Raw genomic sequence first — 18,990 nt, forward strand, 5'->3', positions numbered from 1 at the left:
TCTGTTACTGTCAAATCTCTTTCTAATCATGCTGTTACCAGGTGGTTTAGTAAAAGGTTGTTGAAAAGGCATGAATTGTTTTATCTGAAAGATCTGGATTCAGAGATCCGTTCTGGACTCTTAAGTACTATTGGCAAGTTGCTTGATCCTTCGGAGACTCACTCTTTTCCATGCAAAATGAGGTTAAACAAAACATAGCTCACAGCATTATCATGAAGAGCAAAAATTTTAAAGGATTTTATTTATTTATTTGAGAAAGAGAGAGAGAGAGAGAAGAGAGAAAACCAGTTTAGAGGAGGGAGAGGGAGAAGTAGTCTCTCCTCTGAACAGGGAGCCCACTGAGGGGCTCAGTCTCAGTACCCTGAGATCATGACCTGAGCCAAAGGCAGCCACTGAACCAACTGAGACACCAACGTGCCCTGTGAGGGCACATTTTTAAAAAACAGCTGTGGGGTTCACTAGTAGCCATAGAGATGCTCTTTAAAATAAGTTTTACTCAGCCATTAGAAATGACAAATACCCACCATTTGCTTCAACGTGGATGGAGCTGGAGGGTATTATGCTGAGTGAAGTAAGTCAATAGGAGAAGGACAAACAGTGTATGTTCTCATTCATTTGGGGAATATAAATAATAGTGAAAGGGAATAGAAGGGAAGGGAGAAGAAATGGGTAGGAAATATCAGAAAGGGAGACAGAACATGGAGACTCCTAACTCTGAGAAACGAACTAGGGGTGGTGGAAGGGGAGGAGGGTGGGGGGTGGGGGTGAATGGGTGACGGGCACTGAGGGGGCACTTGACGGGATGAGCATTGGGTGTTATTCTGTATGTTGGCAAATTGAACACCAATAAAAAAATAAATTTATTATTAAAAAAAGAAAATGAATAAAAAATAAGTTTGAATTTTTTGAAAGTGGTTTTTTAAATAAATTTTAACATACTGTTAATTTAGCTGCCATTCTACTATATATGCTAAATTAAACAGAGAGTTTTCAATATTATACCATCAGTCTTCACTGCAATTCTATGAGAAAGGCGTTCTTAACTCCGATTTTATAGTAAGAAAATTGAGTCTTTTAAAGGTTAACTAACTTGTCAGATATTATCCAGCTAATAACACTTGAAGTTGAGTTTAAACACAGTTCCCTCTGGTATTGCAAAATCTATGCTTTCTCCACTATATTTTTTATTAAACTACAGTATTACGGAAAATGAGAAAGGAAAAATCACCCCAAATCCCACCAAATGATCATAGTAATCACTATCTTTTTGGTACCTATCTGTGTCATTTAGTTATTGTAAATACGTTTTTGATTCTTTTTAGTCACCAAAGTATCTACCCAGTTAGAAATGTTTTGAGCTATGACATTTTTATTGATACAACTCTTATTTAACATTATACTTATTTTTTAAAAGGATTTTTTATTTATTTTTTCATGAGAGACACAGAGAGAGAGGCAGAGACTCAGGCAGAGGGAAAAGCAGCCTCCTTGCTGGGAGCCCAATGTGGGACTCTATCCCCAGAGTGGAATCGTGCCCTGAGCCGAAGGCAGGTGCTCAACTACTGAGCTACTCAGGCATCCCTAACATTATATTTAACTTCAAAAGCATTATTCATTTTTTCCATTATGGACAACATGATTTTCTGGCATTTATTCAGGAAAATTTAACTTTGATTTTCTAATTAAAATAAAAAAGTAAAATAATTAGTAATTGTATCTACAATAAGCATTTAACCGTTTCTTTTGTGATTTAAAAAGATTTAGAAATAAGTTGCATGCCATTTTAAACTAGAGAAAAATATATAAACAGTGCAATAAAAAAATAAGGAAAAAAGAAGGAATGTAGCTTCTTGTAAATAGCTCTAATTTCTTAAGGGCTCATACTTTAACACTTTATTACCCAGACTGGATGTACAAAGATGTTTTCATGCTGCTCAGGAGTCTGAGGGAAAAAAAATGTCATGAGACGTTTTACTTTATATTTTATCTCCAGAGTTCTAATGTCTTATGTTTCTCTTAAAAACAATTAACAAATGATTAGATTTATTCTAAAAGATATGGCAGATGTTCTGTTTGGGCAACCGTGAACTTAAAAGTTGCTGAACTGCATAGAAATGACCAAGTCAATAAGATCTTTCTTCTGACTTTATATTGACATTAGTAGTCAAGCTGTTCTCTTTCATCTGGCTCATACTTCAATCTATAGATAACAGACTATCACATATGTTATCCTGAACTCCTACACTGATAATTATGTCCTGTCAGTAACTACCTTTGAAAAGATTTGCAAGATTAGCCTTTGTAAAGTGGAATGAAGCCTCTGTCTCTGAAGGAGGGAGGAAAATAGGGCATGCTCAGAAACCAGTTTACTGATGTATCCCCAGCCATTTCAGCCATTCCTAGTGCACAGGGAATCCACTAATGTATAAGGGAAAATAATCTGAAAGGAAGAATGAACAGAATAAAGAATAATAGGTTTAATGGAAATTTCTCTTTATTTAAAATAATTTACTTGCAAAGTACTGTAAATATTTCACAGCAGGTGATAGAAATATAGAGTCCAAACACTGCGAATGATCTTGTTTGAATTTTTTAAAATATTTGTTTATTTATTCACTTACTTATTTTACTTATTTATTTTTTAAAGATTTTATTTATTCATGAGAGACAGAGAGAGAGAGAGAGAGAGAGAGGCAGAGACACAGGCAGAGGGAGAAGCAGGCTCATGCAGGGAGCCTGACGTTGGATTCGATCCCAGGACTCCAGGATCACGCCCTGGGCTGAAGGCAAGTGCTAAACCGCTGAGCTACCCAGGGATCCCATATTTATTTATTTTAAAACAGGGGAGGGAGAAGTCAAAGGGAGAGAATGTTCAAGCAGACTCCCCTCTGAGCATAGAGTACTACACAGGGCTTTATCTGAGGACCCATGAGATCATGACCTGAGCTGAAACCAAGAGTCCAAAGCTTAATGGACTATCCCACTGAAGTTTTATCTATTACTATGGGGTTACCAATTTAAGCCCAGGTATAAACAAGTCAGTTGATTACTAATTAATAAATAATAACTTCTTATTAAATAAATAACAATTTCTAATCAACCAATAAGTTTTTTAAATTAAAGCAAGAACCAAAATATATCCAGCATATCCTATGTGCATAGAAGCTTGTAAGAGAGACTCCAACATCCTTAAGGAGGTCATAGAACATTTCTTGGAAGAGATGATCCTTGCATTAACACTGAAGTGAAATTGTGCTATGAAAACAATTTTTCCTGAAATAAAAGATCTGATTAAAAGTTATAGGTAATTATATGATAGAGGTACATGAAGTCTTACTGCTTGCCTCTTTTAAAGTTTGTTCAAATGCTACTTTACATTCATTCCCATTCTGACCATTCTATTTTAAAGTGGGCTCCATGCTCCCTGAATTTGGATTCCCTTTATCCTGCCCTTTTTCTCTCTTTCCTATGTATTTATAATCTATATACTACATAACTTTCTCATGCATTATATTTATTGTTTATTATCTGTACAAAATGTAATCTCCACAACACTGAACATTTTTTTTTCTCTCTCTTTGTTTTCTTTTTTCCCACCATTTTGCTGAATGGATAAGTGAATTACAAGCAATCCAATAATTTTTTGTTGAATGACTAAATGAATGAAAAGTTATAATAGGGGTGTCTGGGTGGCTCAGGCGGTTAAGTATCCGATTCCTGATTTTGGCTTAGGTCATGGTCTCAGGGTTGTGGAATCCAGCCCCGTGTCAGGCTTAATGCTCAGCATGGAGTTAGCTTGAGATCTGCCCCTCCCCGTGCTATCTCTCTCTCTCTCAAATAAATAAAGTAAGTCTTGGGGGAAAAAAAATAAAAGTAACAATATAGCAGGACATGAAGAAATACAATACTTTTAATAATATAGCTAAGATTAACAGATTGGTTACATTGTAACAAGTAATATATTATGTAATTTACAAGTGTTATATAACTTAATTTTATAATATTTTCATAAATTAGATACTATATTCATCCTCAAGTTAAAGACAAAAAATGGGTTACTGAGAGATTTACTCCCTTAAGCCACTTTACCAGTAAATTCTAGAAGCGGTATTGAAGTGGCCTATCCTACTCATCTTAGGAGAGAAAACAAACGGAAAGGGACAGAAAGAGAGACAGAGCAAGAGAAATAAAGCTAGAGGCAGCGACAGAAAGAGACAGAGATAGAGAGACAGAAAAACAAAAAACAGGCTATCATTGAATGTATTGGAATGGAGCCTTATATAACTGAATTTTTTAGATATTCTGCTTTGAAGTAATGAAATTTTAGAATTGAAGAACCTTAAAATACTCTTTCCAATTCTATTTTTTCAATGAGAAAATCAAGGCCAGATGCAGGGAAGATTTGAATATATACACATATATTATTTTATTAAATAACCTGGATATATACGTTTAAATACATATTTATAAATATGTATACTTAAATGAATATATAATCAGATATATATGTATATTCAAGTTATTTAATTATATCACTCAACTTCCCAGTTATAAAATAAAATTATATTATAATTAGATTTATATAATTGTTATGCATAGAAATATTCTATAAACCTATATGTAAACAAATTACAAATATCTTTCATGGCAAATGAAGCAAATGCAAAATTGGATGACACGCAGAAAGTTTTTTCTCGGAATGCCTGGGTGGCTCAGTGGTTGAGCATCTGACTTTGGCTCAGGGTGTGATCCCGGGAACTGGGATCTAGTCCCACTTTGGGCTCCTCGCATGGATCCTGCTCCTCCCTCTGCCTGTGTCTCTGCCGCCCCCCCGCCCCCCGCCCCATCTCTCTCTGTCTTTCATGAATAAATAAATAATATTTAAAATCTTTAAAATCTATATTTTCTTAAAATAGATAATTTCTATTTACTCAACTTTTTTTAAATTGTATTTATTTGCTCATGAGAGAGATATATAGAGAGAGAGGCAGAGACACAGGCAGAGGGAGAAGCAGGCTTCACGCAGGGAGCCCGACGTGGGACTCGATTCCGGGTCTCCAGGATCACACTCTGGGCTGAAAGTGGCTCTAAACCGCTGAGCCACTGGGGCTGCCCAGTATTTATTCAAGTTTTAATTACCACTTACTATATGAAGCATATATATTGCTAGGAAATGGGAATAAAGAAAGAAATAAAACACTCTCTGACATTAAAAAAAATCTCTTAGTCTAAGAAGATAATGAGTTCATTATTAGTAATAATTAAAAAAAAAACAGTTCATCTTAAAGAAGAAAAAAAATAGTCTACCTTTCTGGAGAATTTTAAAAATCAATCCCCAAAGTTAGGAGGTTCTTCTCTCAAAGTATAAACCAATCGCTGTTAAACGCCAGAACAAACGTTTTGAGAAGAATGACTTCATATATTCTATAGAACCCTCAAAGGGCAAGGTATATTGCTATAAATTAATTATCAAACTTTTTGTTATGGCAGATGTTATGTAAAATTATTCCCAGCCTGTTCGCATTTAAAGGTAACTAAACTTCATAGCCTGAAGATTTGAGGCTAAGGATGGGCTATCTCAGGAGAACAATAAAACTGGAGAGGCCAATTTGTGAAGGGCATTGGCTTCTATAGGCCATTGTAGAATAGACTGTAATAGAAAAATGATTCAACATGGCTTTTGTATTTCATTTATCTTCCCAGGAATTTAGACAAAGAAGCAATTTTGGAAACTTTCAAGTTTAAGATACTCCTTATTCTTGTAATTATTTATGTTTAATACAGATATCCATTTTTGCTTTACACTTGATTAAACATTAATATGTTCCATCATTTTTAACCAGTTATGACTGTCTTTTGTGAGAATTTTCAATATAGTATCTTTTAAACATTAATACAGGTGATCAGTCTCAGAAAATGCACTGATGTAAGCTTTCATTTCAGTCAGAACAGTATAGATTGAAAATTGTAATAAATGGAAACTCCAGCTTTCACACAATTCACTTTAGGGTGGAGCTTGCTTTAGGTTTGCAACATCATGTCCACTACACAACAGATGAAATATCTTAAAAATTTCATATGATGAAATTTTTACCATAAGGTATTTCTCAGAAGTAACTTATTCAGCAGATATTTAATGAATACATTCTATGTGCCAGGTATTCTCATAGGGATTTTAACATGACTGATAAACTAACTCCCAACAATGAACAAATAAGGAGTTAATTATATAACATATCAGGGAATGAGAAGTCCTATGGAGAAAAATAAGGCCAAGAAGGAGGGCAGTGTTATTACTGTCTTATATAATTTAACCAGGAATGCCCAGATCATAAAAATAACCTGTGAGCAGAAATGTGAAAGAGGTATGGGAAAAGTCATGTGGAACTCTGGGAAAAGAGTATTTCAGGCGAAGAGGCTTTAACACCAGAGATCAAAGTTTGAGAAAAGAAGGTAAGAATGTTAAGATGGAAACAGAGAGGGAGTAGAGGAAGGTGATGGTGTTTCCATCATGTAAATACTGTACACCATATGAGGATTTAAGTTTCACTTTAAGTGAAGTGGACTTTTAACAGAAGAATGATAAATTGAGATTTATCTTTTAAAATGATCACCTTAGGGGCAGCCTGGGTGGCTCAGCGGTTTAGTGCCTCCTTCAGCCCAGGATGTGATCCTGGAGACCTGGGATCCAGTCCTACATCAGGCTCCCTGAATGGAGCCTGCTTCCCTCTCTGCCTGTGTCTCTGCCTCTCTCTCTCTCTCTCTTTCTGTGTGTGTCTCTCATGAATAAATAAATAACATATTTAAAAAGAAAATAAATAAAGTAAAATTATCACCTTTGGGATGCCTGGGTGGCTCAGCAGTTGAGTATCTGCCTTTGGCTGGAGTCATGATCCCGGACTTCCGGGGTCAAGTCCCAACTTGGGCTCTCTGCATGGAGCCTGCTTTCCCTATTCCTCTGTCTCTGCCTCTCTCTCTGTGTGTCTTTCATGAATAAATTTTAAAAATCTTAAAAAAAAAATCATCACCTTACTGTTTGGTGCAATAGCCTAAGGAAAAGAACTAGATTCTTTACAAGATGCCATTGTAGCAATCCTGTTGAGATATGGAACTGTCTTGAACCAAGATGATATGGATTTAAAACTAAAGCCAGTAAGATTGCTGGTTGATTTCCTGTGGGGCATTGTGAGTAGAGACAATGATTTAAGAGATTTGTGATAAAGTTGGTGGTAATAAATGGAAGATAGTTGAGGCTAAAGAAGTTTTTTTTTTCTTTATTTTTTTAAGGTTTTATTTATTTATTCATGAGAGACACAGAGAGGAAGAGGTGGAAACGTAGGCTGAGGAAGAAGCAGGCTACCCACAGGGAGGCCCATGCAAGACTTGATCCCAGCACTCGGGGATCACGCCCTGAGCCAAAGGCAGATACTCAACCACTGAACCACTCAGGTGTCCCTCCCCCCCGCCTTTTTTTACTTCTTTAAAGCAAAAGGTGTTAGAAATTATTTGTATGGTCTTGGGGAATGACCCAGTAGACGAGGGGGAAAAATGGTGACTCAGAGAAAGAAGGGATAGTTGGTATAATATCCTTATGGAGGGAAGATGGGATAAAACTGCGGAAGGACTGAAGGGCTGACCTCATTTATATAGGCAGAAAGACATCCATTGTACTAACAGTGAATTCTAAGGATTCAGAGGCAGGTAGGATAGTAATTTTTAGTATGAGTTTATGGGTGATTTTTTTCTAACAGTTTCTATTTCCTGGAAGAAAAAAGAAGCAATGTCATTAGCTGAGAGTAAATGATCGATGTTGTGTTGGAAATATGATGAAAGGAAAGGTATGAAATAGTCATGCAGAGAGAAGGAAATTTAACAACTAGGGAATAGAATCCAACTGGTAGGCAGCACTAACATTCTACTTACAGTTACTGATTCTGAAAAGTGAGATGAGTTGGCCTTATTGCAAGTTTTTCTCCAGTCACATTTAGCTTAAAGTTCAAGAGAAAAGCACATAGAGAGATGTTTTGGGCCAGTCAGGGACTTTTTTGATAGGTGAAGGGAAGAAAAAAGGAAATAGAATAAAATTATGTACAAAGAAGTAATTATACTAATGGGCCATGGAATCTAAGCCAAGTAAACATGAAGGTGAACTTGAGGGAGTGAGAGAGAGACATTAAAACATTGTTAATATTCCATTGTATACATAAACCACATCTTCTTTATCCATTCATCTTTCGATGGGCACCGAGGCTCCTTCCACAGTTTGGCTATTGTGGACATGGCTGCTAGAAACATCGGGGTGCAGGTGCCCCGGCGTTTCGTTGCATCTGAATCTTCGGGGTAAATCCCTAACAGTGCAATTGCTGGGTCGTAGGGCAGGTCTATTTTTAATTCTTTGAGGAACCTCCACACAGTTTTCCAGAGTGGCTGCACCAGTTCACATTCCCACCAACAGTGTAAGAGTGTTCCCTTTTCTCCGCATCCTCTCCAACATTTGTTGTTTCCTGCCTTATTAATTTTCCCCATTCTCACTGGTGTGAGGTGGTATCTCATTGTGGTTTTGATTTGTATTTCCCTGATGGCAAGTGATGCAGAGCATTTTCTCATGTGCATGTTGGCCATGTCTATGTCTTCCTCTGTGAGATTTCTCTTCATGTCTTTTGCCCATTTCATGATTGGATTGTTTGTTTCTTTGGTGTTGAGTTTAAGAAGTTCTTTATAGATTTTGGAAACTAGCCCTTTATCTGATATGTTATTTGCAAATATATTCTCCCATTCTGTAGGTTGTCTTTTAGTTCTGTTGACTGTATCCTTTGCTGTGCAAAAGCTTCTTATCTTGATGAAGTCCCAATAGTTCATTTTTGCTTTTGTTTCTTTTGCTTTCGTGGATGTATCTTGCAAGAAGTTACTGTGGCCGAGTTCAGAAAGGGTGTTGCCTGTGTTCTCCTCTAGGATTTTGATGGATTCTTGTCTCACATTTAAATGTTCTCACTCATTTGGGGAATATGAATAACAGTGAAGGGGAATATAAGGGAAGGGAGAAGAAATGTGTGGGAGATATCAGAAAGGGACACAGAACATAAAGACTTCTAACTCTGGGAAATGAACTAGGGGTGGTGGAAGGGGAGGAGGGCGGGGGGTGGGGGTGAATGGGTGACGGGCACGGAGGGGGACACTTGACGGGATGAGCACTGGGTGTTATTCTGTATGTTGGTAAATTGAACACCAATAAAAATTAATTTATAAAAAAAAATAAAAAATAAAAAAAAATAAAACATTGTTAAGACAATGGATGGAAGGTTCCAGTAGAGTATAAGAAAAGTTGGAGTTGAAGTTCAAGGAGAAGGTAAAAACATAGCAGAGGTATTTTAGGAATAAGATACTTGGGAATAAGATTATAGAAGGGACATTTATTTGTAATGCAAAGTTATAGTATAGGTATAATTGAAATTATTAATAATTGTTACAGGAGTAGCATTGCAGAGAATGAGGGTAAACTCTCTTTAAAAGAGTCAAAGACAGGGATCCCTGGGTGGCACGGTGGTTTGGCGCCTTCCTTTGGCCCAGGGCGCAATCCTGGAGACCAGAGATCGAATCCCACGTCGGGCTCTCGGTGCATGGAGCCTGCTTCTCCCTCTGCCTGTGTCTCTGCCTCTGTGTGTGTGTGTGTGTGTGTGTGTGTGACTATCATTAAAAAAAAAAAAGAGTCAAAGACAGAGACCCAGTGCTTTGGGGATCTGTAGTTGTCCCTATAACAGGCAATACAGGATAATATGATCTCATGGCCTTTGCTTCAATGCTGGCATTTTTATGGATGAGAAAAGGAAAGATATCTAGAAGCAACAATGATTCATATCAAAGATGACCACATCATCTTCAGGCCTAGTGACATAGATGTGTGATGAGAGTCATATTTGAAAGGAGAAAATAAAAATGGTGACTCAGAGAAATTAATGTCTCTGAGAGAAAAGCAGATTTCAGCTAGATCAAAAGAGGAAGTGAAGGAATGTTTGATAAGGAAGTTGGAGATATAGGGAATTTTATTTATGTCAGATCTTGGGTTCCACAGAACAGAGAAGGTTTTGTGGCCTTAAGACATTAGTGGGGTTCCAGTTAGATTGAGTGCATCAGTCTGGTAGATCTGAGAGCCTCACTGGTGAGGATTGAGCAAGTAGATGGCTTAAGTCCTTTTGTGAAGGCTGATTAAAAAGTAGGCTATAGGGTGTGATGAAATTTATCCTGGGAGTTTCTGGGGAAAACTGTGATGTTGAGGCTTTGGGTATTGAGAAGGAAGAATCAGTGGGAAGTTTTCCAGCAGCCAGAAGCACTCTGAAAAAGGTTGCTTTTTCACTCCTGTTGTTTGCAGGCATTAACCTGTCCTGGAAGTCTAGACAACTCCTTAAAGGTAGGAAACTTGTCTTGTATTTCTTTAGTATGTCCTCAGTGCACTAACTCCGACAGACCCGGTACAAAACAAATTGGTAGAATATGATATGATAGTTAATTTCAGTGGCAATATGTTTTATTTTTCCTAAAATAAAAATGCTTTAGAACTCACATGTACATTTTACCAAACAGGATATTGATGACCTACTTAAACTGGAAACCAAGCCATCATATAATCATGATCAGAGGAGCCACATCATTTGAACAAACTATAGTTGGTCTCTGACTTATGATGTTATAACTAACACATTTTTTACTTTATGATGGAGAAAAAGTGATATGCATTTATTAGAAACTGTACTTCACGTTGAATTTTGATTTTTTTCCAAGTCTAGTGATAGGTGGTTTGATCTCTTGTGATGCTGGGTGGTGGCAGAAAGCCACAGCTCCCAGTCAGCCTTGCAGTCATGAGGGTAAATAACTAACATGCACAATCAATCTGCACTCTTACAACACTTCTGTGTTTCGCTTTCATTATAACATTCAATTAATTGCATAAGATATTCAACACTATTATAAAGTAGGCTTTCTGTTACAGGATTTTGCCCAAGTGTAGGCTAATGTAAGTGTTCAGAGCATGTTTAAAGTAGACTAGGGTAAGCTCTGATGTTCAGTACATTAGGTGCGTTAAATGCTTTTATGATATAGGATATTTTCTCTTTACGCTGGGTTTATTAGGATGTAACCCCATCATACATTGAGGAATTTCTGTGTATTGACATTCAAACATTTTTTTCCAAGGTGAAAAAATAATTCTAAGGCATTGTACCTAAACGAAATCTATCATTCTCTTCCAGAAATGACCTATCTTCTGGATTATAGAGAAAATAAGCATAGAAAATGGAGATTTTTACCCCCTGGTGATAGAATCCTCTCATTCCAAAGACTTTCTGTCCCTACATTCATGCTTTGTGTTACCACACATCTTCCCCAGCTGTTCTCTGCAGAGAGATGAGCAAGATATAGAAGAACCACAATGTGGTTCATTCGAAGATGGAGAGTAGGACTTGAGTGTTGCCCTTAAAGGGACTAGGAGAGAAAAAGGAGAGAAAAGAGAAATGCACATCTACATATATAACTAAAGCAAGAGAGACAGGAGCCAATTGATTTTTCAAGTTCATTAACATTCATGCTTATAAAGACTAGAGCAAATGTCTGTTAACTCAGCATTGCCCATAGCCCATCTGGTCATGAAACTTATTTTTTACTTAATAAAAAGGATTGAAGGATGATATACAAAAAATAATGGTAGAGAGTACCCTTCCATATGAATCAAATATTGTTCACTTTATTATATATATTAACTGCAACTGCTTCATTCGTCTAAAATATGAACATATGGCAAGAAAACCAAAAGGTAAATAAAGTGAAGTACGCTATCTACATGACCATATTTCAATTATTGCTCATTTTTCTCTCTCTTTTACTGTCCAACTGAAGCACCAGCTAGCAGCCTCCCGGCTTTGCCAACCTCCTTTCTAATTGACCTCTAATTGCTAACCTCTCTCTAATTCATTCTCTGTCCCTAGGACCTTATTGATAATGAAGTTACAGATTTGTAGAGTGTATAAATGTTTGCATTTCTTGTTTTCTACTCAGCGTAAACAAACACATCTGCATGAATTATTATAAATCAATTATAGTTTCTGCTTGCCAGAAAAGGTAGAAAAGGTCAAGCTCTTTTAAATAAGACCTAATTGACATTTTCTTGCTGGATAAATGTGTTATCAAAGGTTAAAATTAATTTTTCTAAACAGCGGGCAAGTAACTATAAACAATATCAGTTGTTTTACTTGGGAAATTACAATGACATTTCAATAAACATCTCTCCCCTATTAGTGGAGGAAGTGGGGGAGGGAAAATCAGTTGTAGCATTTTTGGAGAGCTAAAACAAAGACACTTTAAACTACATGAAGCTAAACAATAGAAAATGTTCAAAGCCTCTTATAATATTTAATTCAAATGTAGGACAACCATAACTATTGCAGGTACTGACCTTGTGAAGATAAATTTCAGGTGACAAGATTTGATATGTACAAGGTTATGTAAAAATGTCTTATTAAAATTAGTTTCTCTGAATAGAAACAAAAAGCATTGATCTAATTGGTGAAATTAGTGATTTGAATTGGTTATGAGCCTTAATCAAAGAAATTTAAAAATGTATCAGGTAATTAGTAATCTAACCTTCTAATTAATTATTTTTTAATAAAAGTTTTAATTAGTAGATAGGAAAAGTTCTGATGATTACAATTGGCTTTGTAAATAGGTGACTCTAAAATGCTTGAAACTTCTGAATCATTCCTAATCCTAGCCTTACTCTTATTATAATGTTGAAATTATACATTTTTGCCAACTCAAGATATTTCATAAAAGCGTATTCTTGAATACTGTGAGTTGGGCTAGCCTTCCTGTTTAATGATGCTTGGGTTTCTGCTGTTGTTATTAGTGTAAAGTATCCAAAATGTACCCTTTTACATTCCATGATATTTTCCTTTGCTCCTCTCTTCTATTTTTTCTAGGCATTCTCTTTAATTTGATTCTTGTATTTCTGTGTAATTAAATATAGCTTATATTCAGCAGATCTTCCTCAGAGCAGGACTTGGTCTTAGAAGAAAGCTTTATTTAATTTCTGCAGTTTTCTTTCACTCATGTGATCGTAGCCTAAGGAACCCTGCATCCCATTTTCAGCTTTTCCTGATTTTTTTTTTTTCAAATGGAGAATCTTTCAATTGTGACTTTTTACCTCTGGAAACTTGACTGACTGGTCCCCCAGCTCTGAAGCTCAGAAGAACTCTAGACACCTCTTGCTGCCTCTTACATAGTTAGGAATACCCTGGTTATTTTCAGTCTTAGCAAGCACACCTGCTTATGTTTGGGAGTTCATGAAGATGTAATATCATTTAATTTTGCTGATGATGAGGTTTTTTAATGTCTTTTTTTTCTTGTCCTGGTTGCTAATTATGGTAGATTCTGTTTGTTTGTTTTCAAAGGTGCTCACAAGAATATCTACCATCCTGCATGCACTTTCAGAACCTGGTTATTTGCCATCAAAAGGTAGAGTCTATTATAATCCTATCCCTCCCAGTGAACTTCAATAAGACTTTGTGACTGTCTTACTGAATAGCACGTGATCTAAGGGATGCTCTGTGACTTCCAAGTCAAGGTTATCAAAGCCAATATGAGTTCTTCCTTGGTCATGTTTTCTCTCTCTCTCAACATCCCCCCGTGACACACATGGTCTTTGGAGGGTACGTTGAAGAAAACCCCATAAAAAAGCACATGAGAAAGTACTAGTAGGTGTTACAGTTGACACCCCAGCTGAAGTCACAGCTTACAGCCAAAACATGTGAATGAAGTGAATAAACTTTCAGATGATCCCAGCTCCCAGTGTTGAACTGCCCTAGCTGACACTTGAGGAAGTAGAAATATGTTTTCCCTGCCAATCTTTGCCCAAATTGTAGATTTATGAGAGGGGGAGAAATATATATATGTGTGTGTGTGTGTGTGTGTGTGTGTGTGTGTGTGTGTCTTAAGCCATTAAGGGCTGAGGAGGTTTGTTACAAGCACTAAATAACTGAAATACTTTTTGTTGGTGGTTTTGGTGACGAATTTGGGGATATTAAAATTACTCTAGTAACCTCAGAAGTACTGAGTATAGACCAATATATAGGTCTTTTTAAAATAGTTAGTACCTTCTCTGGTTTTATTTAACTTTCGTGTAATCTGGCTAATCGTCCAGTCCTGGAAAGTCCATTTTAGTTGGATATGAAATTCATGAGAAGTCTATTAGTGTGAACTGAATCACAGAGTATAAAATATCAAATAGTTGTATATCTATTTTAAAATGGTGAAACAAAATAAAATAAGTAGGCACACAGTAACAAAATTAAGTAATAGTGAGTTGTTCTCAGAGACATGTGGTTGCATCACTAATAAATATACAAGTTTTATTTTATTCAACTCAAAGTCTCAACCAAATGATTTAGAAAATCAGATATGAAACAGGATATAAATTATTATCACAGGGTATAAATTATTATCAAATGGATTTATTTGTAAGATTCCACATACAAACTGGACCAGATCAGGCTGAGAATATAAAAAGAACATGATAATTTTATACTAGTATTTCCATTTTAGCAAAAATATCACTTAAAAAAAGAAGTTTTTGTAAAATGCATGTGTTAAGACTGCAGACATTGCATGTGAAACTATTAACATATTATTTCTATATTTAAAAGTACATATTTAAAAAACCATATGCTGGGAAATTGGAAAAATATTTCTTTGATTAGAAATCAATGTAATAAAATATAATAGCTAGGAATAAAGGGTCATATTTTGGATTGTAAATGAAAATGTTGTTTAAACTCTTTTGGTTTCTTTGAAGTTACAATTATAAAATACTTTTCATTAGATTTTTGAGAATGTTCCAATTTCTGTTTTGTTACATAGAAAAATTAATTAAAAGGAAATAATGAAAAAATATTAAGGATTTGATGATAAAGAGTTTGTGTTAGGTTAAAATGTCTTTCGGCTATTCTAGTGCTCTTAACAAAGAAAAGATGTAATTCAGTGTAAGAAAAGGGAAAAAGGGAGGGATGGAGAGAAGAAGAAGAAGAAAAATAGAGACAGAGGCTGGAAGAAAAAAAAAGGATTTTATGTTGAACAGGCCAAACAAATGTAAACAGTATTACAGAATCATAGAAAAACAAAGAAAAGAAACTGCTCTCTACTGAGCAAAGTTTTACCATTTAAGTCTAAATAAAAGAGTTATACGGGTATAATATGTGTGGACTACATAAACGTTACGAAGCAAGAAGTTAAAGCCCAGCTCTATGTAAGAGAGTCCAGTGAAAAATCTTGTGATAATGGAGCTTATAAAGCCATTGTTTGGTTTTAATTATGCATAAATTGATCTGAGTGATTTTAAAGATCTTCCTTCCTGCATATTATGTGTACATAATATACATAGATGTCTCCTATAAAGAATTAGGAGGAGAGATTGTGAGTATCGTTTTCCGGTCATGTGGGAGTCACAAAACTTTAAAGAAATATAAATCCAAGTTTAAGATTGTCCTATTCTATGTTAGGACAGCTTTCAAATTTTTTTTTCAAATATCTAATACCAGAAAATAAAACCTTTAGAAAGTTTAAGTTGAAATTTGAAATATATTTTAATATTTGTCTTGGTTAAAATACCCTAGAACAGGAAGCTTGATTCAAATAGTTACATGTAGCTACTTCCTTACAGTTTAGTATAAGGAATCAGAAAGAAGGGAAAAAGGATATGAGGCAAATAAAGAAGAAAAAATATGAAGGACTACATTAATGACGTGGTCATAGCTTCTTATCAAATGCAATTGCTTATTCTTTTTCTGTGTTTCAGAAGCCATAGGATTTACTGTTGGAAGAAAGGAGAAGAAATTATCTATTGGCTCCTTCCCAGGCCCCTACTTATTACTGGTCAAAATCCACACCATGAGGCATAGTTGCCCACACTTTTCATTATGTTACTATAACAATGCATAGGTCATAGTAGATAATCTTGCCTTTTCAGTTGATTCCACATGTAACTTTCCTGTTCTGTAGTGACTTGGCACTGCAAATACAGGAAGAGCATTAGCTGCTCCTAGGATGACACCAGATATTGATTCAACATTCTCATCTTATCAGGTGAGATAGATGGGTTTGGTCACACACATACATACACACACTATATGAAATTAAAAGAAGAAGGTGAAGAAGGAGGAGAAAGCCTCTGTTAATTAAAGTAAAACACTTTATCAATTTCTTTCACTTAAAGGAATATGTTCCAAATCTATTTTCAACTTTTTTCACTAATTTTCACTTTCTCTTCACCCAAATAAGTTCATTGTGAATATTTTTATGAAATTCCCCTTTAGTTATGAGGCAATCCCGGCTCAAAACAAAATTTAGAGTTATGACATTCTGTGGGAAAAAAAAAACTGAAATAGATTTGGCATGAAACAGCCATCACATTTTGCTTCCTAGTGATTTCAAGCATTCCTCCTTGAAAAAAAAAAGGCACTTTTAGGATTCATGATTAGTAAAATTGTCTTCCAATGTGTTATTTGCAGCTGTCATGTCATTTCTTTTTAAATTGATAATTCATGCCTTTCCTTATAAATGTTAACATTTTACAAAGTTTCTTATTTATAAAGCCAAATTCCTACATTCTGAATGAAAAACCTAAAGTTGGTTTAGGATTGTAAGTAAGATTCTCACGACAGATCATTATGACATTTGTAATATTTAACATTAAGAGCTAAAAATCCAGAAACTAACTCTATCCAAATATACATGAAGTTTTTGTTCGTTGATATTTTTTGAGCCTGCAACATATTGTCCTATGGAAATAATGTTATTAATGGTCACCAATCCACAAACTAGCTGACTGAAGTCTAAAAAAGACATAAACAAATGGAGAAGGACACAATGTTCATGAATCGCAGAGGATATTGTTAAAAATATCAATTCTTCCCAAACTGATCTATAGATTCAAAGCAAACTCAATCAAAATCCTATCAAACTCATGTTGTAGAGATAAGCAAGCTCATTGTAAAATTTATATGTAAAAAAAGAAAAAAAAGATCTCTAAGAGCCAAAATATTTTGAATGGTAGAACAATCTGAATGACAGTTTCACTAGGCTTATAATGACGTTGCCATAATCATGCCAATTAAGGATAGACAAATAGATCATAGAGAGATATGGAAGTGAATAGGAGGTCCAGAAATCAGTTTACATGATCAGTTGGTTTTTAACAAAAGAAACAAAGTAATTCAATGAGGAAAAGACAATTTTCTCAACAATTTATTTTCTGGAATAATGAAATCCATATGAAAGAAACACATCTTCTTCACGTTGTATATATGTATACATGTGAAAAATTACTCAAAATGGATCAGAGACCTAAATGTAATAGCTAAAACTATTTCTTAAAGCTAGAATATACAAAAAAAATCATTTATTACTTTGTAATCACACTACTGGATATTTACACCGGAAATACAAAGACACGAATTCAAAGGGACACATGCACTCCTATGTTTGTAGCAATATTATTTACAATATCCAAACTATGGAAGCAGCCCATATGTCCATCAATAGGTGAATGGATGAAGAATATGTGGCACATATATATATATATATATATATGCAAGGTATCTATATATCTATATATAGATATATGGAAATATATATTCATATATGTAGATATTTACATAGAAAATTATTCGGTCATGAAAAGGAATGAAATTTTGCCATTTGTAACTACATGGATGGAGCTAGAGAGTACGATGCTAAGTGAAATATGTCAAAGATAAATATTATATGATCTCATTCATAGGTGGAATTTAAGAAACGAAACAAAACAAAGGGGGGAAAAGGAGAAAGAGAGAGAGAGAGAGAGAAACCAAGAAACAGTCTCTTAACTACAGAGAACAAACTGATGATTGATTACTAGAGGGCAGAAGGGGGGGTGGAGGGAATGAGTGAAATAGGCAGTAAGGAGTGTACTTCTCCTGATGAGCACAGAGTAATGTATGGAATTGTTGAATCACAATATTGTACATGTGAAACTAATATGACCCATAGTATGTTAACTATACTGGAATTAAAGATGAAACAGGGGTGACTGAGTGGCTCATTCGGTTAAGCATCTGACTTTGGCTAAGGTCATGATCTCAAGGTCCTGGGATCAAGCCCTGTGAGGGCCTCCCTGCTCAGGGGAGAGTCTGCTTCTACCTCTCCCTCTGCTACTCATTTTTTCACTCGATTTGCGTGCTCTCTCTCTCTCTCCCTCAAATAAATAAGATATCTTAAAATAAAAACAAAATAAATGTTTCTTAATATTACACAAAAATCTGAACCAAAAAAAAGAAAATTGTAATTCACAAGATTTAAGTCTTTTGTTCTAAATAATACAATGTTAAGGAAATGAATATTCAATCCAAAACTGGAAAAAATGCAAAATTTGCATGTGATAATATATATAAAGTTATATTAAGATTTATTATATTTTTATAATAAAAAGACAAGTGAGTCAATAAAAAATGGGCTAAAGTATTGAGCATACATCATCAAAAAGATCTAAGAATGTTCAATAAGCACATGAAAATGTGCACACTATTACTAATCAGGGATGAGCATGTAAAACCCACACTGTACCACCATTAGATACTCTTTGTGATGGCTAAAATTAAAAAGACTGACAATAACAAATGTTGATGAAAATGTTTAGGAAATGGAACTCTTGTATTTTGCTGATGGGATTGCAAAATGGCACAGCCACTCTGAGCCATTATATCAGTTATTATTACCAAGTTAAACATAGCCTTGGTTAATTATTAAACATACACATGCTAAGTATGCACTTGATAATTATTACATCCACTTGATAAACATACACTTGATAATTATTATTATCCAGTTCAACATATACTTAATGACCTAGCAACCAATTACTAGGTATTTACCTTTGAAAAATGAAAACATTGTACCACAGAAAGAGTTGCATGT

This window comes from Nyctereutes procyonoides, unplaced genomic scaffold (genome assembly GCF_905146905.1).
Source record: "Nyctereutes procyonoides isolate TBG_1078 unplaced genomic scaffold, NYPRO_anot_genome, whole genome shotgun sequence".
NCBI classification, from domain to species: domain Eukaryota; kingdom Metazoa; phylum Chordata; class Mammalia; order Carnivora; family Canidae; genus Nyctereutes; species Nyctereutes procyonoides.